General features: G+C 42.3%; 1 protein-coding gene across 3 annotated transcripts in view; it reads left to right on the top strand.

The window, feature by feature from the left end:
- The window catches only part of LOC106650698 (receptor-type guanylate cyclase Gyc76C-like), a 99,439-nt gene that overhangs the window by 10,937 nt on the left and 77,827 nt on the right, over nt 1-10,675 (top strand). For 2 of the 3 annotated variants that reach the window (XR_001339336.2, XM_014368863.1), the window contains exon 2: nt 3,845-3,964. The exons of the other annotated variant lie outside the window; for it this stretch is intronic. The gene's annotated coding sequence lies outside the window, so the exon portion shown is untranslated. The remainder of the gene's footprint in view (nt 1-3,844; nt 3,965-10,675) is intronic. 3 annotated transcript variants of the gene reach the window in all.

Raw genomic sequence — 10,675 nt, 5'->3', positions numbered from 1 at the left:
GGATTGTTGAAAAGTACCTTCATGAATTTTTTCAGATTTTTTAATAGCTTCAGGCCTTCAGAAAAAATATAGATAGAAAATGGACGTCTATAGGGGAGGAGGGGGGTAGGAGGGGGGAGGGGGTCCAAAATTTTGGTTTTGGCACTTTTTTATCATGTACTATAACATACCAAAATTTCAGGAAAATCCGTGAACCTCGCCCGCAGGTTTATTTGAAAAATTCTGAATCTGACCCATATATATATATAGGGGAGAAGCGCTTAATATGGCGCAGCGCATAATGCAGCGCACGTTCATTTAGCATAGTTTGAGACATTTCACCTAACTAAAATTTATGTGGTATATTCTATACATGTCAATCATTTAATTTTTGCAAAAAAAATTATTGCTTTATATCTTCAATAATGAATGACAAGCAATATAAAAAATTCGGCTGTTTTCATGTAATAATTACGAGTTTTAAACTTGAGAATACAGAGTGTTCACAGCTCAAATGCGCATCATGTTAAATTTGTGCTCTACTTTAACATGATGCTTTAATATCGACGATTCATCAATTGGTTATTGAGTAATTTGCGATATAAGAGAGCATTGTTTTTATCTTATTGCGGCGCATCATCGGGACCAATTATGGCGCACGTTTTTACGTGTTAATTTGATGTGCGCCTCGAAAACAGACGACATCACTTTTTGAGGTTAAAGCCTGAAAAGCATATGCGCCATAATAGGCGAAAAACGAGCCGATCGCGGCGCAGTGACAACTTTCTTAGAATCCTTGTTTATGAATAAATAAACACATTTCTCATAGAAAGAAGGGTGCATTTTCAAAGATTAAGGTATAAGGAATAAAATGTTCAGTTTATAATATATGTAATTTCATATCATCGAGTACATTTTTTGTTATTAGTCAAAATTCATTAGGTGCGCCATAATAGGCGGTTCTCCCCTATATAGCACGCATTGGCGAAGGCTCGACAACGCGCTGTTGCTACTGCTGCCAGTTTGTCTGGCAAAGTCACTTCTCTCTCGTTCGGTGTACATATATGCACAGATATATATATGCGTGCCTGCAAAAGACGTAATAGCTCCCGTAGAAGCAGCAGCAGCAGCGAAACCGGACTCGATCGCGTTCGTATATATGTGTAGCGCACCGCGTGTATTTAATTATATCTACAATGCCTCGTACGCACGCATAAGAGCATATTGCACGCTCGCAAAAGACCAGTGTGCGTATATAGAGGAATCGACGAGCTGATCGAGATCGGTTATAGACGCTCAGATCGGCAAACGATTTTGCCGCTTTTACCAGCTGATTCGCGCGCCTATTGATTATGTATATACAGTTGACGCTATCTGGCTAATCGAACGTTACAGATCTGTTATAGCTTTTTTCTATATAATTGTCCCATGGACACGACTCTTGCGCACAGTTGAACACAGCTGTTCCAAGTGCACGCGATGCAAAATATGTCGCAACTCGTTATCGATAGATCGTACTGGCCTTTAGCTTGCGGTGCAATTTTGTAAATCGACGATATATGAACCCCGCGACGAATTTATCTACATTAATTCATTCATAATTATTGTTATTATATAACTTTGGCTTACATTCAGAAATTCTCCGCAAAATTTAAAATAGATGAATATCTCAGATTCGTTTCTTTCCGTTCGATATTTATCAAGTACATGTACGCGGGTTTCGCCGATGGTCGAGGAAAAAACCATGCCAATTACTGCAGCGCGTATAAATTATTCGAACGATGATGTACAAACGTAATCTCTACGTATTTAATATTATATATAGTATGTATTCGCGACGCAGGTAAATTACCCTCGGCTAGAGATCGCCCCGACGCGTCAAAAAATCGGCTTTGCCGCTTGGTTTTTTTTCTTTATACTTTTGTTTTCATAAAAACGCTTGCATAGAAGAGACACCAGCTGTCGACGACGCGATAAGCGCAATCGATGTACTTCGCGCAGCGTTTGTTGATGATCTGGTCGCGTATACAGACAGGCACACACGTACATACATACGGTCACCGTATATTTAATATCCTCGGCTGCAGCTCAAACAGTTGCCTGCGAGCTCGAGCCACACATTTCAACGCAGCGAGAAAGAGCCAGAGAACGAGATTTAAAACGAGTTTTGACTCTCTGCCGCCGTGCCTGCTGCTGCTGCAACTCCTTTGGTGCTTAACTCTTTACGCGCACGCCTGTATGTGTGTGAGCGTGTTTGTGTGTGTGTGTGTAAATTACGCCAAAGCCAAATGCGTGTGTGGCATCTACCTTGCGCGGCGTAAATAAATAAATATAATAAATATACATATGGGTATGCGCAAGTGCTTACTGCTTATGTGCAGCTCGGCTCAGTTTGTCGAGGATGAAGAGAGAGAGAGAGAGAGAGAGAGAGAGAGAGAGAGAGAAAAAAGTGTGTGTATATAATGCCCCCCCACGCGCAAATCTGCGCAATCTGTGTGCGGCGTATGCGTATAAACTGGATATAATTACTGGATTCTCTCTTTCTGCCGCACGCACATTCGCGCGACGAGAGGGAAAGAGGATGGTTTTAAATGAAAAAGAAATTAATAAAACGAAAGAGAGAACGAGATGTTCTTTATTGTATTACTCGTTGCGATACAAAAGAAAGCGATCGACATGATTGATGAAAGAGAATCACGCCGATCGTCGACGATCGTCAAGCGAGATTACTCTATTCGGTTAATAGCCTTTATCTCGTCTTTTTTGCCTCCTCTCTTGCGGGTCTAGTAATTTTCGTCGAACATCAATAACAGGTAAACATGCTCAGCTAGCTATATAAGCACACTCACACGTACGTGCCTATATTTATTGTATATAAAATTTTATATGGGCGCGACACGTGGATCCGCGCGCACGTTTTTATACATCGCTCACGAGTGTATCACAATTAAAATTATGTATTATATATATATCTGGTGCCGCGACTCTCGCTGATAAGGAAGCGTATATGTATGTATTTTTGGTAAAAGAAGAAACGAAGTGAGCAATAAGCCGCCGACGATCGGTACGACTAGTAAATTTACTCGCTACTCTCGGTCTCGTGCGTGCGTCGGGTCGTGCTGTTTTTGCTGCGTTCGAGAGGCTGCAGCGAGCATACGTACGTACGTACAGTTCACGCACACCCGCGTGCGCGCGCACTCGACGCGGGCTAATAATTAATACGTCGACACTTGCTTTACATAATTCGGCCATTCGAATGCGTAAACGGATACGTTTGCCGCGTTGCGCGACGTACGTACTACAAGCGTAGCTGCATTACACACACATACGCGTGTACTTATATTGTGTACCTTCAATTACGAGCCGCGCGTGTATATGTGTATAGCTGTGTACGAACGCGCCCCGGTATACATATAAACTCGGGCGCACTACGTATCGTCGCACACAAACGGGAATTATGCAACGTTTCGTATAGCCGCGCTTGGCGATAATTATCCGACTCCGCTGTTATCATCACTTGTGCAAATTACGTCGGAAGAAGGAGCGAGTGAGAGAGAGAGAGACGAGTCATTTGAATAAATTTTGAGCAGTTTTTGGATTTGCCTCAAGTGCATGTTTGTGTTATGCAGAGGAAATTTCGAAAACTAGGTATAATCCTCGGATATTGTTGTTGACTCGTTGCGAAGCTTGAATTATGAACCATTAGTCGTAAAGATTATTATAGAAATGTATATTCTTAGCAACACGTATATATTCCTATGTTAATTTTGTGCTTGATTATTATAATAATAATTCAAACTTTAAATGAACAAATATCAATGGACCGAGACTCACGCAATGTGCACTTTGGTTTTTCTTTTTCCAGGTGGTTGCTAGCTTTCAACGCCAAAGGACAACGAAAATCTGGTTGTCGGCGTCATGATAAACGAATAGACTATTTAGACATACTGTCTTCTTGCTGAAGTCAACCTGCAATGTTGTTTAGGTGAATTTAATCGCATTTTTATGATATATCTTTGATTGATTAATTTTTTGTCTGCCATAAAGTTGCCACGGAGCAAAAAGGTATTTCAATAAACGTAGGATTTGGCACCTTTTTAGCCATCCAGTTTATTGAGATAAATTTTTACTTCGGGCTCAAAGCATATTCGGATTTTTCTATTAAAATTATGTTAAAAATATTAAGCGCACTTTGCGTGATCTGAAAATTACAATTTAACCGTTTCAAAAAATTAAGACAAGCTTTCAATCACTTTTACTACAATAATGCTAATTCAAGCTCCCACCGCTAGATGGCGAGTAGCTTTATCTGCAAACCTCCAAGTGTTAAAGTGAAAATAATCGTATAAAGCAGAGCATGCTACTTAAATCTTAAAGGTTTACTAATGAAGAATTTTAAATCATATTTTATGATTTTTTTCAAAAGATCTGCAATACATGTTGAACATAAAGAATATTATTTTTCAATTAAACGAGTAAAAACGTCCAATCCTCCGCGTATTATGATCCACCGACCAAAACGTGTTCGGTCCCCAAATGATCATGTTAAGCATATTCCACCGTTTATAACTCTGCAATATCATTGTCACTTGCTCGTAACAATCGTCTCTTCTATTTTTACTTTATTAACCCTTTCGGGCATTACTCGGCTCGTTGAAGCAGCAAAGGAGAGAGCGAGAGAGACAAAGAGAGAAAGAGGAGCGTATCTTTTTTTCTAATCGTTTTTAACGCGGCGATAAAAGCTATCATCTCGTTCGAGAGCCATTGCAAAAATCGTAAAAACTAAAAATATATTCGCGCGCGGACGACCTTCGGCTCTCTACGGCCACAGCGGCAACGGCAGTAACGCCGCGCGCCGTCCGTAGCGGCATGTGCGCGAGCGCGCGGAAATTCGCCTTAAAACAATTGCAAACTATTCTTATCAATCGCGGTATAATTGAATTTCGAAACGCACTAGAGCCAAATCGAGATGTACTCGTATATCATTGAAATCTACATGTCGCGTAAATAAATGTCGAATCGCTGAGTTAATTTTTCGCGCATTAGAGTACCCCCTGGGATATTTATTATTATCTTTGTCACATTCTTTAAACGCAACATCGATCTCGACTATTACTTTGGAAAATCGTAAATGGTTTCGCGGCGAAATAGTAAACATCTGATCGATACTGATAATTCGTCGGCACGAGAAAGTGTAAGAAAAAAGGTAAAATCATTGAATTTTGATTGAATCCATTATCGGTATCTATTCTCTCTCTGTCGCAATGATCTCCGATCCATCGATAAATCGTTAAATTTTCCCATTACCGCTGTTATTAAAAAAATCGATCGGTCTGTAATTTCATCGATTTATAAAACTGCGATATTTTCCCGAGCTGTGAAACGCTCGTGCATTTATATAGTACGTGTAAAAGCTAGCTGCAGGCTTATAGAGAGGTGAACAATCGACGCGCGCATTCGTGATTCGATTCAACTATACGACGACGCGCACGTATCGGATAGTTATATAGCACGTATAAGTTATGTGCTTTCCAGCAGCAACGAGAGGGCAATTATCTTTTGTCGTTCCTTGGCTTCTTCCGTCGCGCGGACTAACACACACACGCGATATTATTCCACGCACTGTGGCACACGCGATCTCGCATCCGCAAAAGAGTCGCGCACATAATCGTTGGCCTATCGCCCGTCTGCATTTTAAATTCATATTTATTTACTTATATTATGTGTTCGATGGCCACGAGATTATATTTATTGCGATAATACGTGCGAACGAGTTAAATACCGATGGCAACGTTTGTCACACGCGAGCCCGTAAGATCAAAGCTCTCGAGAAACTAACGAAAAAAAAAAAAATCGCTGATGTCACGCGTAATGTACAACACGTGTTCCATGTACTGTATACCGGGGGGGTCTTTGAAGTTATAATCTGCTAATGAGTAACCGCGACTCGTGTTTGTTTACGCGTTGCTTCTTTTTTTTTCTACTATCTCCGTACAGCGGTTCCGACGTTTTTCCCCAAAAAACTATTTTAACTTCTAATGCATCACGCACGGTATGTATTCGTTGAAACGTATTATCAACGCGACGCTGTAAAAGCTCTATGTATACTCCGATATCTGCCTTCGAAGCGCGAGATATTAATTGCAAAATTGCGTCAACTCTAGTCGTGTATTCATTTAATAACCTTTTCGCTGTGTATCCGCGAAGTTCGAAAAACAGTTATCACCGAGCGAAGCTCTTATAAAGACAAACACGCACACGAGCCACACTGCACATGTAACGCGTTTATTTTCGTATATACCCAACCCCGAGATATTTTTTATTGCCCATCTCGGAATTATGATGTATCCGAGTATATACTACTTTGATCGCGTGGCTCTTAAATTTTATATCTCAGCTCTCTCTCTCTCTCTCTCTTTTAGTCCTGCTGCACGCAACGAGAAGCTTTTAACGATCCGCAAAACGAAGCGAAATATCTTTCCCAGGTGCAAAGTCTCTCGCGCGCGCACGCGAGGCAAACGCGGGATTATACGACGCGACGGGGCGGCTTTGAAGTCGACGAATTTTAATATCGAGCAGTTATAACGTGTCGTTCGACGACGGTGGTATGCGACCAATATCGTATGTGCATTTTCGTGCATTATATGCACAAATGTGGAGCACGTCGAAGCCTAGATTCCTATACGGCGCGCGAAATGTTTATTGAAGCTAAAAGTCCCTCGTTGTCGTCGTCGCCGTCGTCTTGGTCGTTTTTTCGGGGTAGAGAATCGGTAAAATCGTCGCTGTCTCGTTTTCTCTCTCTCTTCGACGTTAAAATAACGAAAAATATATAAATAACGGTAGATGCTCTGCCGTTCGAGAGCGTGTGTATATTCGGGCGCACGTGCGAGTTATTAATTATCGATTCGCGATAAAAACACGTGTGCATTTCTTCTTCGTTCTTTTATTTTTGTTTTTTTTTTTCACATTTTAACAAGCTAAATTCCAAAGCTCGCGCGGCTTACTTAGCTCTCGGGCTCGGAGCTCTTATCGCTATTGGCGCAATTAAAATCCGAGAGCTCGCGAGCTTGTACATTAGTAAACGGATCGTGGCTTGCGGCCGGTCTCTCTCTCGAGGAATTCAGAAAAAAAAAAAATGTATAGAACAAATCTCTGCTCGTGCGACCATTGCTCAACCGCCTGAATGCCATATACATACACAATATAATAATGCCCCCGCGGTGCGGTGAAAATGGCCAATTCTGCGGCTTGTAAAACTCTCTCTAAAAATAGAGCGCGCGCGCGCGGACAAATTGCCCATAGTCTTTAAATATTTGACGTCAAACTGCCTCGTGAGTCGTCGTCGTCGTCGTTGCTGCAGCTTACGCACACACACATGTGCCGATCGTCGAATATGGTACATATCATACACGACGTTTTGTCGCACCGCACGATATATAGAGCCGTGTCATTATTAAACGGACACATCTTTCAATTACAACGTGAAATATGTCTATATACGTGTATGTAATAAATGCGAAGTTTCGCGCGCCTTCAAAATTGCCGCTCACGCACACATTACAAATTTTTCCTACATACATCGTAAGATCGCTTCCTGGATTTGTTATCCGGTCCCGCAGCAGTAGCACTGCGCCGCTTATAAGCACTATATGGCCAGGCAGCAAGGGAGTGGTTGTGCTGCAGCATTAATCTAGCGCGCACCAGTTTAGGCTTGCGCTGCTGCCGCCGCGTTCGTATAATGCCTGCGTTCGCCACTTCAATTACTGAATTAGAAAACGCTTAAAACGCGGGGCACGACGGTGGCTATACGTCGATCGGTTTATAAGCGTCGAACCGAGCGCTATATATTTACGTATATATACGTACAGCTGACTGCACACGATTGTACATACCGACGTATCGTTTTTATTATATTATATATACAACGATTGGCTCGAGCCTCCGGCGCGCAAACCGTACACATGGGGTTATTTATAGGATTCGCGAGCTTTATAATAAGCGTGCGGCTGTTTATTTTTAGAATACATGTATATAATCCGGTAACAACCATGCGGGCTCGTCTACGTAGATCGTTTATGATTCGGGGGCCGATTCTTAATGGATATACATTTTGTGAATTAGCTCGTCGTGTGTGTGCGTATAATTCAATCGAGCGTGATCGACGAGAGGTTTATAAAGATTGCTGCAAAGTATATAAAAAGCATAAGTGAAGCAGCCGCGCGGGAGGAGCGAAACAAAAAAATAAATAAATAAAAATAGCGAGACGCACGTGGTAAGACAGTGCAGAGATCACTAATTAATTTGGCCACGCGGCGTATCATCGCCGCCGAGCTTGTTAAAGCTTCCTTTATATATTGGCGAGTAGTTTATGCATCCTCGAGGCTTCGTATTACGTTACGACTGCGCCGCGCCGCGAGTTTATGATTTTTTTTTACGCTTCCTCCACGATGAAGCTCCGTCCGTACGATAAGCTCGAAAGTGAGTAGAATGATTTTGTTTACTTATTTGTACGATCGGCAGTGGTTTTTTCTACTTCGTTCCGTCGCTGATCGTGTGCAGTTTCCGGCGCAAAAATCAATTGCGCGGAAATCGCGTGTATGTCATTTCGCTCGAGTTCGATGATTTCTCGATGCGAGAGAGTTAAGATCAAAAAAAAAAAGAAGAGCGCACTAACGCAAAAATAAAACAATTCGGATCAATTTTTAGCCGCGCGGCGGCGGTGGTGGCGGCGGCGATGCGCACGAGGTAAACAACGCGATCGCGATAAAAATAGCACACACAACGGCAGTTGCGCGCGGAATGCTATCAATATTTGTCGGTGGTGCATGTGTGTGTGTGTATGTACGCGCGCACCGAAGGAGATGCAATGCGCCTAAAGAGTGTTGACCTTAATTTTTCCCAACGAGCCAACGCTCGAGAAGCGTCTTCTACTATATACCATACAGGCGCAGAGCTCTCCGAGCAAAGAAACGCATATAGAAAATTGTTCACATTTCAGTGTCGCTCGGCTCCGCATTGGCCAGGCCGTTATACGTATATACTCGACAATTGTAGCTTCGCTCTCTGTATCGAGAGATCACCGATAAAAATCAATCGATGTGTGTCGTTATTATTAAATGTTTAAAAAGATTGTCGTCGTCGTCGTCGTAGCTTCTTTATTATTTTTTTCCTCTTCGTGCAAATACAATATCGCGCGAGAGCGGGAGAAAAATCATGCGGCGCGAGCAAAAATATAAGAAGAAAAAAAATCCGATTCGTCCGTGTATATACTCGCGTAACATTTGTGTGTTTGTACGCGAATTAAACTCCGAGAGAGCGAGAGATAAAATATTATTTGTAGGAACGATATTACCGGGTTATTTTTAGAAAGAAGCAAGTAAGAGAAAAAAAAATGATAAATGTAATGTTTGCTCGAGCTTGCGCGCGCGCGCCCGCCCGTCCGCGGTAATGTATTATTATATTATTATATATTTTCACAAATGACACATGTGCGCCTCGGTGCACAATTCAATAAATTCAGTCGCGCGAGTCTCTTTCTCCTTGGCTGCAGATCGATGGAATTGCGACAGGGGCAAGTTCCGTGCGTTTTTTTTTTTTATAACGATTACACAAGTTTATAAGGGCGTGTTGTGTGATAGTCGCCGCCGCCGATACCGCACCTATATCTGGCAGCGTAATCGTGTGCACTGCGGTCAGCAATTATCATCTCTCTCATGCGCGACTTTACTTTCAATGATTCCGTTCGATACAACCTTTTCTTCTTCTTCTTTGCCTTTTTTTTTATTGGATTAACCTTCGACGAACGCCCGCACTCGCGCGCTCGAGTACCTTCGAAAATCGTCATAAATTTTTCTTTACTTTTTATTAAAAGCCCGATCGGTTGCGGCTGCGGAGGAGGTGAAGGAGGAGAAGCCGAGTGTATATACAAGCGAACACCGAGCAACGAGACAAATATTTGCCTTATTAATCGGTGCTCGTTCTTCTTTTTTTTTTTTTTTTACGTCATTATTATTTTCTGCCGCTGCGGAGTTTACCTTTGTAATACCTCGCACACACGTTACATCTGTTAACAGAGGCGTGACATTTTCCAAACGTTTATAATGCACACAGGCGCGCGCGCGCGAGTGGAACTTTTTTCACCTCCTTTTTCCCCGTTTATATACTAGTGTACGTTGTATTATATAGTTACAGGGCTATTTTTGCGTGCCGCGCGCGCTGCGGCATACAATTTAAACGGAGTGTAACGCCGACGACAAACGTCACACAGCACACGATACGCGTACATATATAGCTGCTTTTTCAGTCGCTTGAATCGTTTAACGATCTGCCGCTCTGCCGCTGTTATACACATGACCAATTGCGCTGCGCCTTTGTACCGTTGAGAGCGTGGCACGTTCAAAAAACGACTGCGGCACAAATCGAATTACACCGCGTCGAATCGTTAATTTTACATCTTAGCGCGCGCGACTCAAAGTTAGAAGGCGATATTATTAATAGAAGAGTGCCCGTAAGTCCGAGACTAAAATTCGCGCGCGTGACACGTGACTTTGAACCGACGCACCGTGACATATATATATAACGATGTCGCGCTCGCGAGAGGCAGGGAATAATTAGCCGCTCGTAATGGTAAAAATTATGTATTTATAAATTTTTAACGAGCTGCGAGCAAGAGCTGCGCGCTTTGTTTTTTTCAATA

Source organism: Trichogramma pretiosum, unplaced genomic scaffold (genome assembly GCF_000599845.2).
Source record: "Trichogramma pretiosum strain Unisexual culture from Peru unplaced genomic scaffold, Tpre_2.0 scaffold38, whole genome shotgun sequence".
In the NCBI taxonomy this organism is placed as follows: domain Eukaryota; kingdom Metazoa; phylum Arthropoda; class Insecta; order Hymenoptera; family Trichogrammatidae; genus Trichogramma; species Trichogramma pretiosum.
Note: the sequence above shows the minus strand (reverse complement) of the source record. Positions and strands in the feature narration are given on the sequence as shown.